The sequence below is a fragment of the Cornus florida genome, unplaced genomic scaffold (assembly GCF_030987335.1).
Source record: "Cornus florida cultivar Cherokee Brave unplaced genomic scaffold, ASM3098733v1 CherokeeBrave_3.0.0_Hap2_Chr06, whole genome shotgun sequence".
Taxonomy (NCBI): Eukaryota; Viridiplantae; Streptophyta; class Magnoliopsida; order Cornales; family Cornaceae; genus Cornus; species Cornus florida.
The window spans coordinates 69836600-69851009 of NW_026775576.1; positions in this window are offsets into that span (position 1 = coordinate 69836600).

The following is a 14410-nucleotide window of genomic DNA, read 5'->3' on the forward strand; positions in this document are numbered from 1 at the left end:
AAGACCAAATTCTCATATACAAAGGGTCATAATTGGAGGCCAAAATCTGATGGAAAATAAACCAGCGCCCACGCTGTTACAACCTTGCACCAATTTGCTACTTGCAACCTGAAATGATTTGGCTCGGCCCGAAGACACAGCAATTCTTCCTAGAACTTTTTGTATAGAGCGTCATGAGTCCCATGGATCATTAATCTTGGCCAAAATGAAGGTCCCTGGCAACGGCGTGCTTTAATTCTTTAAGAACTCGTCAAAGCATCTCTTTTAACTCTCTTTGGGCAACCAACCTGAAAGTAAACAAAAGCATGCAAATGAAGCTAATCTATATAAAATAATCGAATAATGGACTTAACTAACGCAAATAAGGGCGCTTGAATATGCAATATTTGGCGCTTATCACACCCCCAAACTTAAATTTTGCTAGTCCCTTAGCAAAACTAGAATGAAAACGCTTAATGAAATGACAACAAATCTCCTCTTTCGTGGGAGTGACGATTGCATTTAGCATATGCAACAAGCCTTTTAAACCCCTAGGAATCCCTAGAGGACGAGTGAAGTCTCTTAAGGGTTTAACAGAAATGTTACCCATAAACATCAAACATGGTGCATAAAGTTGCACAAAGTTCATCTTCAAACTTGGAACATAGAGAACATTGGAGATGGAATCATTATGAAGACTATCGTGTGTATATGAGGCCTTGATATACAAAATGGAAAAACATCTTTCAATTCTCATGCATCAACATCATGGTCAATATAAATACTTCAATTGTCATATCTATAATAAAAATCAACTCCAGCTTCAGTGAAAGTGAACCGGATTCCCAACATGTGGCTTTTACCTTCTTTTTCCAATTTCATAACACAAGTCTTCAAATCATTGAATTTTCCTTTTGAATGAGGTCTCTAAGGCATGAATTTATTCACCATACAACTTTTTGTTGCTTTTCTTTTCTTTTCTTCTTTTATTTTCTATTTTTTTTTTTTTTTTTAGATGATACATATTATGGTCGTGCAATGCCGAAGTCCCTTAAGCTTTCTAACCGACCCATGTAGCAAGTGTTAGGCCAGCAACTCCCAAACCTGATGCTTTAGGGTGCTAAATGTAAGGACACTCCAAGGGCTTAATAACTCGAGTTGGAAAGGCTACAAACTCCAACGAACCATATTTAATTATTTTTATTTCGTGAATGACCGTGCAATGCCTAAGTCCTTTAAGCTTTCTAACTAACCCATGTAGCAAGTGTTAGGCCAACAACTCCCAAACCAGATGGCTTTTGGGTGCTAAGTGTAAAAACACTCCTAAGGCTTAATAACTAGAGTTAGCAAGGCTATGAACTTAAACTGGCCATTATCCTTATCTAACTATATATATATATATATATATTTCAATGCCAAAGATATCCATTCATTAGGGTCATCAATTCAAATCAACAAAGTCATGGTCAAGGTAAATCGGGTTGCATGCCTCACAATTAAGTTTCCGGTGTGCATATGTGAAGTGTGAAGCATAGAAGAGAGTGATACTCGAAGATAATCTAATTGAAGTATTTATACAAACCATTTTGAATCCACATGTTCATTTCAAATTTTCCTCATTTCATAACTATCATTTACCCCTATACACAAAGTATTCAACATATGCTTCAATCGCCAACAAGTTCCAAGACTACAAAATCATTTCTTCCATTTTTTTTTAAATTTTCAGTTTTATACCAATCTATTTGAACAAAATAGCAAATGCAAACACTATACAATACACAATACCCTACACTATACCCCCAAACTTGAATGACACATTGTCCTCAATGTGAAGACAAAGATGTATAAATAAAGAGCATAGGGGGTGAGAGGAACAATAATACCAAGTGGAGTGACGAACGCAAAGGTTTCCATCTATGTGAATGCGCAACTGTTTCCCCCAAACTTGGACATGAAGACCTATCAAAACACAACTAATATACACTTGTAAAAGCATAGGTCTCTTAAGAAAAACCAAAACAGAAATAATAACATTAACATGAATTTTATTGAAAGATAAAAATCCAAACAAAACACAAATATGCACACATTAGCCACAAGTTTAAAACGGATAACAAAATAATGCCCAAAAGCAGTGCCATTTAGAGAGATAAAGTTGGTTCAGGAATTTTGTCGAGCAGGGGGTGTGCACTTTGCAAAAATTAGAGGCAAAGATAGTGAATGGTTCTTGCAAACCCAAAAATTTTTACCCGCAATTGACAATATACAAGCCCTAAACACATACTACACCTCTACACAATCAATCCCATCATCCATTTATACCAAAAACGTGAAAGAGAAAGAGAAAGAAGAAACTCACCCAAAAATGGAGAACCAAAGGCCCCTTGTGCTTGGTTGTAAGTGGTGATGATGTGGATGAGAGAGTGATGGAGATGGAAGAAGGTTGGAGATGAAGAAATGAGGAAGAGGAAGAGGTCATGGGTATTTATAGAGGTTTAGTGCATGAATGGGGTAGTGGGAAAGGTAGGGAAGTTATGGAGGGATGTGATAGAGGGAGTGGTTGAAGGGACTGAAGCAAATGGGAGAGGGAAAGTTGAATTTAAATGGAAGGGGTTGAGTTCGAGTGCTCGAAGAATGGGCAGTAGGTTTCGAGCGCTCGAAAGTGACACTTCGAGCACTCGAACTTGAAGCAGTAGCTGGTTGAACGAAAAATGAAAGTTTCGAGCGCTCGAAGCTTGGACTTCGAGTGCTCGAAATTAGACCAGTGAGCAAAAGCCTGGGTGAAAATGACTGAAAGTGCAAAATTTATTTATTTATTTATTTATTATTATTTTTTTAACATCTCTTCAATGCATGGATGGAAATTGAGGAATTATGATCCAACAATGCATTAAAAATGAGAGGTTACACACATGTGAAGCATTCCAAAGATCCGATAAAATTGCTGGAAAAAGATGGAAACATCCGGTAAAGAAAATGAGAGTTGAGATAGTCTAAGAACCCCATCAAAAATTGTGGAAAACAACCGAGAAGATTTCCAAAAAAAATTAAACTTTTGGCTTTTCTAAACCGTTTTCCAGAACATTTCAAGGCATGAGCAATTTGAAAAGTAGAGAAGCCTGGAAATAGAAAGAATTGCTTCCCTTGTTTTGCTAAATTTAAAGTCGATAGCTAGACGTACCAAGATCAGGTTAGTCCTCATTACCCTATACCATGTCTCTCAAGAGATTCATACTTCCCCAAAAAAGAAAGTTCCTTTAAAAGCGGAGGAAAAAGAGCTTGAAGAAAGAAATTGAAAAGGGGTAAAGGAAAGACCTCAACCCACTATTCTTCCTCAATGAAGAACTTTGGATTATTTAGGGGTTATTTTGGATGATGGAAAGGTGGATCAATTGAGGGCATATCAAACAAAGACTTGTGAAGGATCATATTTAGTGCGGGAATGCTTGACAAATTATCCTTCAGACTTTCAACATTCTCCTCACACTTATCCGGCGGTTCGGGCTCAACAGCTTGAGATAACTCAAGTGAAGGAATGAGAGGAGGTGCAAGCTCCTAAGAGAGGGATACATTTGATGTTGCCCAAGGAAGAGAGTGAATGGGTGGAGGAATATCAAGCAAAGAATTTACCTCCCAAATCGAATTGTCAACATCAAAATCCTCACAATTGAAATGAGCCAAGCAAGCTTTTAGAGGATCCTCCATTGAGGGAGGTGCATCAACTGAAGGATTCTTTAGGGGCTGTTGTGGAATTTCAAGGGAGACAATCTTTTCATCATTATTCTCCTCATTTTGAACCACAAATTCTTCAATTTTTTATATGGCAACAATTTGTTCCTCAACCACAATTTCTTCATTTTCACATATGGTAACCATTTGATCATTCTTATGATGAAGGTCACTAGAAGTAAGCTCATCATTCATAGAATTTTCTTTTCGATTGGCTATAAGTTTAATTGGAATTTCTTCTTCCTTTTCATGATTTAGAGCATTAACCATTTGTTGAATTTGGGCAATTTGGTCATCTAACTCAACTCTAGATTGGGAATGAGAATAGGTGGTGGATTGCATGCTAACAATGTCATCCAACATTTGCTTGTTGGAATCCATCATTTGCTTGTTAATAAACTCCATCATTTATTTATTTGCAGCAATGAACTCATCCAATTGAGATTGTGGAAAAAGAGAAGAGGGCTGGAAATAATGATCATTGGGTTGAAAGTTGGAATGAAAATGTTGCCCATGAGATTGTGGGGCTGAATTTCCTATGTCATGCCATAAGAGGTTTTGATGATCTCCCCAACCCGAGTCAAAACCATTGAAGTATGGATCATTACCCGGTTCAAAGAAATTTGCGTTGGGTTGCTCTAGATAAAAATCTGAAAATTATCCCGGTGGAGGACAATCTCTTGTATGATGTGTATAACTAGAGCAAAATGCACAAAACTCATGTGGTGTGTAGAATTGAGTTGGAAGATAATGACCCTCCATCTAGGACTAATTCAGCCACTTGTTTAGATACATTAAGATAAATTCACACAAAATATATACAACAAAAATAAGATATACAATAACCCTTCACCAAAACATCCACATGCAATGATCCATTTCTCCTCAATTATCAAGACAGAATTTAAATAGCCACGACAAGGACCGATGCTTGTACACGAAATTTAAACAAGATAAAAGCCTCAACAAGGGCTTTAAAACTAAATTATCACTAAGGTTAACACATGCACAATATATTACAAATTCAAAACTAGAAGGTCAAGAAACTTACCTGGAGTTCCCTAGACTTACAAATTTGCTAGCGTTCCCTCAGTGAGCCCCGAGTTCCTAGAATCTCACACAACTTACAACAACAAAATTGTCAAAACCACACAAGAAATATTCACAAATCATAATATTAACAATCAAACCAAAGTTAACCCTAGAACTTCGGTTGCTAAACCGTTTGCAGTCCCCGGCAACGGCGCCAAAAATTGATCGGTTGAGTCGATTACAATTATAAATCAACCTTCGCAATAGCACGAATCATTGTAAAATAGGGCTATTGGTCGGGTAAGTCGAACCACTGGGACTGCGCTAATCTATGGCAACCTAAGTGTCTAGAGTCTTTTTAAAATGATAGGGGTGTTCATAGAGGATTTGTTGGTTGTCACTTAAGCTATGAAATTAAGGTGTATAAATTAAAAGTTTGCAAGAATTTAAAGGAGATGAAATACAAGTAAAGAAGACTAGGGAAGTGAATCCGCCTCCATCCCTATACACATGCTAGATTAGAGCTAAATTGGGGGAAAAACAATATATATATGGTCATGATACATAGCACACTTGGTTGCTATAATATCCTCAAGAAGCTCATTAAATCTCAAGCAAGCATGATCCATCAAAGGTGAACATGTTTAGACTACCTAACTAAGGTGTAGTTTAACCACATTTACTTGAATGAAAGACTATCAAGCCCTAGAGAAAATGATGAAGCACATGAAGGTAAAAAATAAGCATAAATCATCAAAGGTTTCACCTAAGCAATGATCTATCAAAGTCCTCCAACTCCATGCCATTAAAACAATTCCATGATCTCACTACCATTGTCACCATGAGAGTGCAAGCAACATGATTAAAAGAATAAACCATCAAAGATAGATAATTGACTCAACATTAATCATTTAAATACATGAAGATCCATTACAAAGGGCAAAATGCTCTAGACCATGAAAAGACCAAAGAATATACATTGTAAGCCCCAAAATATAGCCTAAATTAGAACATGCTTACAAGAGAGGGGCCTCATCACCTCCCTAGATGGAGGATTAGTTACCTATGGAAGCTTTAGAAGAAGGAAGAAGCTTGGTTGCAACCTCCATTTTCGAGCTCCCTTCCCTTGGCTTCAAGAACTCTATATTTTTCTCCTCTTTCTCTCTCCAAAAATCTTGCAAAGATCAGATATCCTCTTGTTTGTGTGGTTCCCCTCCTTTGTAGACATCCTCTCCCACCAAACAAGACTCAACTCTCCACCAAAAGACATCTCCAACCAACCCATAAAGATAGAAATCAGAAATGAGGGAAACAAGGTGCAAGTGGGCTGAAGTGATGGTTCCCGGAGAGTATTCTGCCCATAGTTCGAGCGCTCGATCTAAGCACTTCGAGCGCTCGAAGTCAACTTACTCAGCTTTGAGATACTTTGGTAAAATGGCCATAACTTTCTACTTCGAACTCCAAATGACGAACCGTTTGAAGATTTGGAAAACTAATTCAAAGCTCTAAGTATGCCATCTTTAATGGAAGTCCAGTTCTTAAGTTTGGTGGGTCTAAAATGAAGAGCAAAGTCGAACTTCACTGCTGCCAGGCTGTTCTGCGCACCTTTGGTAAAAATGACATAACTCTTTGCTCCGAACTCCAAATATGGCACACTTTATGTCTATGGAAAGCTGACTCATAGCCCTTCATATTTTATGTTTACTAAAGACCAAATTCGCATATACAAAGGGTCATAATTGGAGGCCAAAGTCTGATGGAAAATGAACCGGCGCCCACGCTGTTACAACCTTGCACCAATTTGCTACTTGCAACCTGAAATGATTTGGCTCGGCCTGAAGACGCAGCAATTCTTCCTATAACTTTTTGTATAGAGCGTCATGAGTCCCATGGATCATTAATCTTGGCCAAAATGAAGGTCCCTGGCAACGGCGTGCTTTAATTCTTTAAGAACTCGTTAAAGCATCTCTTTTAACTCTCTTTGGGGAACCAACCTGAAAATAAACAAAAGCATGCAAATGAAGCTAATATATATAAAATAATCAAATAATGGACTTAACTAATGCAAATAAGGGCGCTTGAATATGGAATATTCGGCGCTTATCAGTATTCGGGCGTGAGCCTGGCCAACCCGCATCTGAAAATCTGTGGGCATTACAAGGCCCAAAGAGCTAAACGCCCAACCAGGCTTGATCAATTGCAACAACAGGCGAAGGCCCAAAAAGCCGAACGCTTCATCAGATTTAGTCAAAAAAAATTGATCAAATCCAAAAAAGCTGAATGACCATAAGAGCCAATCGCAATAATAGGCAAAGGCCCAAAGAGCTGAACACCTCATCATATTTATAAAAAAAAAAAAAAAAATTTAGATCCACAATAAAGACTCAAACAAGTACGAGCAACTGAAAGAAGTATAAAGAAAAGTAAACTTCCATAAAAAAATAAAAAAATAAAAAACAAATAAATAAGAGTTTACAGTGGAGGCTGGACTTACCCTACACCTCCACGAAAAAAAAAAAACACTTGTACTTCAAATTACTTTTCATTCACAGGATCTTCCACAGTCACAGCTCCACCTTCTGCATTAAACTTCTACGTGAAGGCATCAACTTGCTCCACCCTAGCTGGGATAAAAGGAGAAGCATTTACAATCGAGGAGGGGCAAGCCCAAATAGCTTGAGGGATACTGAAGAGGAGGCAGGACCTCAGAAGCCACTTCACCCTTCAACAGACAATCGATGTTCTCGTCATCCTACACCATCAAGTTTGAGAGTGTGAATTTTAGGCGAGGACCAAAAGTTTTACATTTATAAAAGCCACTACTACCTTTCACTATAAATATAACTAGGGCGAGTAGGGATCGTCCCAAGGTATTGTGAGGGTCGAACAAGGTTGTGGAATCGCTATTAGGGCTAATAGGTCGAGTGATCAAACAATTGGTTGGTTGGTCGATTAGATTAGAAAGCAACTAAATTAAATTAAGTGATAACAAAATAATGCAACTAAGAGTAAATAAGAGAGAGAAGAATCTTGGGGTTTAGAGATCACCACCAAGCAATGAATTTCTATACCATTGACAAGTGACTAATGAGGGCAAATGGTGTGTTGCAATATTGGTGTGTGTGTGTTTGGTTGATTCAACAAGCAAGGATGTAGTTAAGCATGTATTGTCTAAATATCATGTAAAAGGTACAATATATCTAAGCAATGAAGCTTATATTGTCTAAACAACATGTGAAAGGCACAATAGATCAAAACAAGTCATTAATCATTTTATTAAGCTCATAATCCAAATACAACACAAGGTTACAGACATATGCTACTTGCATTCAAAAGCTTGGATCATCAAACAATAAGCATGGATTGTACTCCCATTTAACACTACACTACAACTACACTACATCTACACTACTAGCATGAAAATAAACTAGGGGAGAGGCACAATCCATCAACGAATAAGTATGAACCGTCAAGAAAATCACAAGAGCATTCCATTAAGCACTATGTTTTGACAATCTCTAAATCTATAACATCAATACACATAGACATGCATCAATAACACTAAATCTAGAGATAAGCACATGAACATCTATTCTAGCATACATAGACATATGGATAGAATAAATTAATCATTTGAAAGCATTTAACCACATAAATCATTGAACAATCAAGATCTATGCATATTAAAGTGTCAAAACATTATTTACAACATTAATCCCTCAATAATACACAAAATTAAGATGTAGAAAGCATGTTTGGGGCTAACTCTAGCCCCAAGAGGATGTCTAGCCACTCATGGTGATGTTGCTCCAACCCTTAAGGGCTAACTCCATGGAAGAGATTTGCTCCTTGTTGATGAAGAACTCCAATGGTGTCTCTAGCCTCCTCCTCCTTTCTTCTACACTAAGAATAGCCTCTAAAGTTGGATATACCAAAATGTTAAGTCTCTCTTTCAAAAAGTGCATCATATTCCTTTTATAGGTAGGTCAAGTGACACACAAAATGAGCATGGGTCATGCAAAGCATATTCCCTAATGATTGGATAAAGGACAACTTTCAATGAGCTGGAAATTTAACTTTTTCGCACTGGAGGAAGTTCAATCGATCGAACCTTGGACTTGGATCGATCGAACTTGGCTGAGATCCATCAAACTTAGGCTTGATCAATCCAACTAGTTGAGCTTTTTGGGAAAATACAAATCCGAGATATTTTGGGAGATATTTTTGGGAAAAGGACAAAAGTGGTTAGTGGGTGGTATAGCTGTGGATAAGATCAATCATTTGAATAAGGACAAAAGTATTCGATCAATCGAAGGGTGGTGTTGGATCGATCGAACTTTGGACTTTCTGCTTTGGGTCAAGGTTTGGATCTATCTTGAAGTGCTGAGATCGATCAGTGTTTGATCGATTGAACCTTGAAATTGGATCGATTGAACTTTGTTGCTTCCCACATTTGGCTTCATTTGCTTCTTTCTTTTTCCACTTTGCTCCTTTCTTTGTTTAATCCCAGAATTGCTTCAATTAAGCTCTTATTTGGCTGAGTTAGCTTATTTTCAGGATAAGCGCCTGAAAATGGAAATAATTCGAAATTAATCTAAAACGGTAAAGTAAGATAGATAAAAGTACTAGATTGCCTAAGCTTAAGGGGTTTAAATACGCACTTTTCAGCGCTCATCACACCCCCAAACTTGAATATTGCTAGTCCCTAGTAATGAGCTAGAAAGTAAAGGAATGAAATGAACAACTATACAACTATGAACTAGAAAGCAATAAATGGATAATGCCACTTTCGTAGGGAACACGACTGCACTTAGCACATGCAACAAGCCTTTTAAACCCCTAGGTTACCCCTAGTGGACGAGTGAAGTCTCGTGAGGGTTTCCAGAAATGATACCCACAAACATTAAGCTCATTCTTTCAAAAGAGGTACTAATATTGCAAATAAGTATTGGGAGAAAACTACCTCAAGTATGCAATTTTTCAAACATTTTCAAGCAATCTCCCAAAATCTCAACTTCAAGCAAGCAAATATGGTCCTCCACACATCAAGAAAATGATCATGCAAATCAAAACAACTCTAGAATCGTTTTGAGTGGACCGGCATCAAATGTGTTGCTATCTTAGCTAACTAGAGAAATTATCACATCCTTACCCTCAAACTAGCACACAAATCTAGTACCGATCATCAAGACAAAAAGTGGACCTTTTATTAAAGCTTTATTGTTCTAGGTGCGCTTATTCTTTTCACTCGATTTTTTTTTTTTTTTTTAGGATCAAAGATGGAAGCATGGTGCAATGTGTTGATCTATTAAGCTTTCTAATGATTCATGAGGTCGAGCGTTAGGTCAATGACTCCTAAACCAGACGGCTTTAGGGCATTAGGCATTCAAATACCCCTACGGACTTACAAGCTCAAATTAACTAGGCTACAAATCAAGAAAACCTTCATCTAATCATTTCCCACTTCTCACCTTTTGGGAGAAGTCCTCACTTTTTTTTTATTGTTTTTGCAACTTTTTCTTTCCTTTTTTTTTTTTAATCATTGAACAATCAATTATTAACCTAGAGTTTGGGCCCTCCACCTTTCGCCGCGAGAAGTTTAGTGCTTGATGAGGCTAGAATCTCGGCTACTTAGTGAAAAGGGTTTGTTATCCACTTTTATCAAGAATGAAAGCTTTCAATGCACTACTAGCTCAATTGGGATATAACTAATTCAATAATCAACAAAGCATGTACCCCACAAATGAATGCTAGTGTGTGCCTGTGCTAGTGTAGAATACTAGAATGAATCTCAAAACAATCACAAAATTAAGATGATGTGGACCACAAGTACAAACAAGATATCAATCTTTCGAAAAATTTACTCCTAAATGGCTTCCACAAGGCATACAAAGAGTATTAGACTCTCAAGTCAAGCAATTTTTAAATTTTAAGCAATATAGTTCTCAAAAGATCAAAATCATAGCTAGATATGGACCAATCATAGAAATATCCCCCAATTACACAAGTCGTACTCAAAATTTTGAATTTAAAACTAACACTGCAAAGCACAATTCCCCCCAAACTTAAATGGCACAATGTCCTCAATGTGTAAGAGAACAAAGGAAACAGTATACCAGTGCAACTAAGGCATAGAATGATCGGGACTGAAGTATCCGAAGTGGGTGGCATGGCCCCCCTAAACTTGGGATGAACTGTGGTCCTGAAAATTGGCACTTGGATAAACTCATCAGATAACAAAATGGGATAATTAGTGCACAGTGGACATGTAAATGTAAATGGGATAAACAGATAAAGAGATGAGAGAGGTATAAGGGTGGTCCTAAAAATCGGGTAGCACTCTCTCACTGAAATCACTGTGATGCACCTGATGGAGTCAAACATACAGATATGAGAATATAATCGTATGACATCTATTGCAAAAACAGATATATAAAACAGATAAAGTGCAGGTACAACAGAAATATCAAAGCCAACAGACCGACTGCAAAAATAATAGTACTATACAGTGACAAAATTAGAGATTAGAGAGGGATTAAAAGATAGAAGGAACTGGGAACTCAAGACGATGAGGCAGGACGGGCAGGTCAGGCTCCGCGGATATCTCTGGATAGATCTCGGAATATAGTCGCGAAATCCGTACGGAAGGTAGCAAAATCAGCTCTATGGGCCGTAAGATCGACTCATATAGCAACAACAGCATCCTCAAGAGTCTGCAAGCGTACTCCAAAGCTGGGGGTCAGATTTGGAGCCTCGGGTATAAAAGAGTCAGAAGAATGAAAATCCTGAGTCTGCTCCTGCTCGTGAATAGGCGACCTAGCTGGAGAGTACTGCTCTGTGCTATCTGCAGATCGCTCTAACTCAATATCTATATGCTCGGCAACTGGACTGACTAGTACATCGTCTGCTACGGGATCTTCTGCTGCTGCCTCTGCCTCCTCAGCCTCTAGCTCCTCTGCAACCACTACTGCGTGGTCCTGCAGTCTAGTAATGATGGCATTGTAGCTCTTGTCCCAGTCCTTCTTCAAGAAGTGACAGGAACCTCTTTTAGGGTGCTCCCGAGGATGAATAGGGTAGTAATGGTCAATCAAAATCTGGGTGATGAGGTGGCCGAATGGGAGAGGCTTAGCCCGTCCGGGCTTCTCCTTGCTAATATACTCGTCAAATAGCTTCCTCATCATGCTCTAGATGAGGGTGAGAATAGATACCCAGTGGCCTGTGTAGAAGGCGTAGAGGGCTGTCAAATTGTCTCCTCTCCGCTGGATCTTGTGCCCGGTCATATATATATTCCGAAAGAGAACGAAATCAAAGAACCATAGATCATCTGGAAGGAATGTGTGGGTGGCGAAAGTCTCGCCATCGGCATGGTGACCTGTAAGAAATACCGCCATGTCAGCATAAGAAGGATTGTATAGCCTCGGATATAGCTCATATAGCTCCGGAGGGCATCTGTGTGGACAATGGCAAGAGCGGGCTAGCGAGTCCACAGTGATAGTCATCTGATGGCCATCTATGGTAGTGACCAGTTCTACTGTAGTACACGGGGATGGTCGGAGGTTCTGGAAGAACAACAGTACCAGCCACGGGTAGATTGGCTCTATAACTGGGGCAAGAATAGCTGCACGGCCCCTCTGAATGATGTCGTGGTAAGCTAATCGGGTCAGCACCAATCTGGAGAAAAAGGCTGTATCGAACACCGACTCATGGTCGACTGCCATATGCGCATATCTAGGCGCGGGCTTATCACGCTCCTGAGCTGGCTGAGCTGGCTAGCGTGGTGGAGATGGTATTGGTGAATGTTCAGCTCCAGCATGCGGTGGAGATAGTGATGGTGTAAATGCAGGCGGAGCTACAGAAGTGGATGGAATATGATCATCCTCAGCCTCATGAGCAGGTGACTGAGGTGGAGTAGGATGTACTGGCTCCTCCTATGCATGAGAGGGCTCTACTGGCTCCTCTATCCGAGGTCTGCTATGTCTTTGAGGCCCGTGTTGCCTCTTGGCAATAGTCTTGCGCTTCGTCATAACCTGAAAAATAATTTTAAAACTTGCAAGGGGAGTTAGTACCATAATTAAGAATTGAAAACACGAAATAAAAACATGCATGTCAAATAAGATAGATAAATCATATAGATGACATGAATCTATGCAAGTGACAAGATATGAAATATGCTAAACAATGTAAGTATGAAATGCATCCAATGTGGAATATCACAGGCATTGGGCATATATGAGATAGCATGAACATAAGGCATGATGAATGAAGTGTGTGTGTGAGATCTGTGAAGTTCGATCGATCACAAAAAGGTTTGAGATCGATCTTAAAACTTCGATCGATATGAGTTATGAGTTCGATTGATCTCTCAAGATCGATCTGAGATACAAGTTCGATCGATCGAACTGTGCGATGAATGTAAACAGTCACAGATCTGTGACTTTGGAAGAACGGGGCCCACACGAACGTGTTCGTGGGCCCATCAACATAACAAATCAACAATAATCATCACCCAATCATGGTCCATCCTCCCAAAGATAGATCAAACACATATATATACATACGAAGCATATACACATATATATAAACATGAAAACTCAGTGCTTCGAAGCTCAATAATGGTGAATTTCATCATCATTCATCCTAGATCTAGCATGTAGGCAACATATATTATCAAATTAAAGCTTAAAATGACAAAGTGTGGTTCGAATCTCACCTCTAGTCGCAAGAGAAGAGAAGATGAAGAGGGAGTGAGATTCGGGGTGAGCTTGATGTCGCCGGAGGTGTCACCGGAGATGAGGAAGATGAAGAGGGTGATTGGGGTTCACGGCGACAATGAGGGAAGCAAGGGTTTGGAGGGTTGGATCGATCTAAATGATCGATCTTGAGACCCTCCAGGTCTATTTTAAAAACATTTCCCTATTAGTTCGATCGATTGAATTGATACTTCAGATAGATCGAACTTGATTTTTGAATTTTTTTTTTTTTTTTGAATAAACAAAATAAAATTAGAAATTAAAATTGAAAAATAGAAAATATTTTTGAATTTTTGAGAAATAAAAATATTTTTGGATTTTTTAAAATTGAAAAAGTCAAAACAAAGTCAAACAATGAAATGGAGAACTGAGATCAATCGGAAAAAGAGTTCGATCAATCAGATAGAGAGCAAAAATATGCAGGTTTTTGGTTCAAAAATTTGGCTAAGTGTTGGAACTTGAAGATCGATCGAACTTGGAAGTTGGATCGATCGAAGAACTTCAGATCGATCTTGAAATGTTTTTGATCGATCAGACAAAGAGCTGAAATATGCAGGTTTATGCAGGCTCAAAAATTTTCTAAGTGTTGGATCATGAGATCGATCAAACTTGGAAGTTGGATCGATTGAAGGTCTCCTGATCGATCTAAGAATTAGTTCGAACGACGGGATAAAGAGGTGATTTGGATGCAGGTGGATGCAGGTGGAAATTTTTTCAAAGTGTTGGATGCAGGTGGAAGTTCGATCGATCGAACTCTCAACTGAGATCAATCGATCGAACTCTCAACTGAGATCGATCGATCGAACTCTCAACTGAGATTGATCGAACTTATGCAAAATGCTCAATTATAACACAAAAATTCATGCAATCCTAATCAAAGTTCCTATCAATGCGTATGAACCAAAAATAAGTATCTA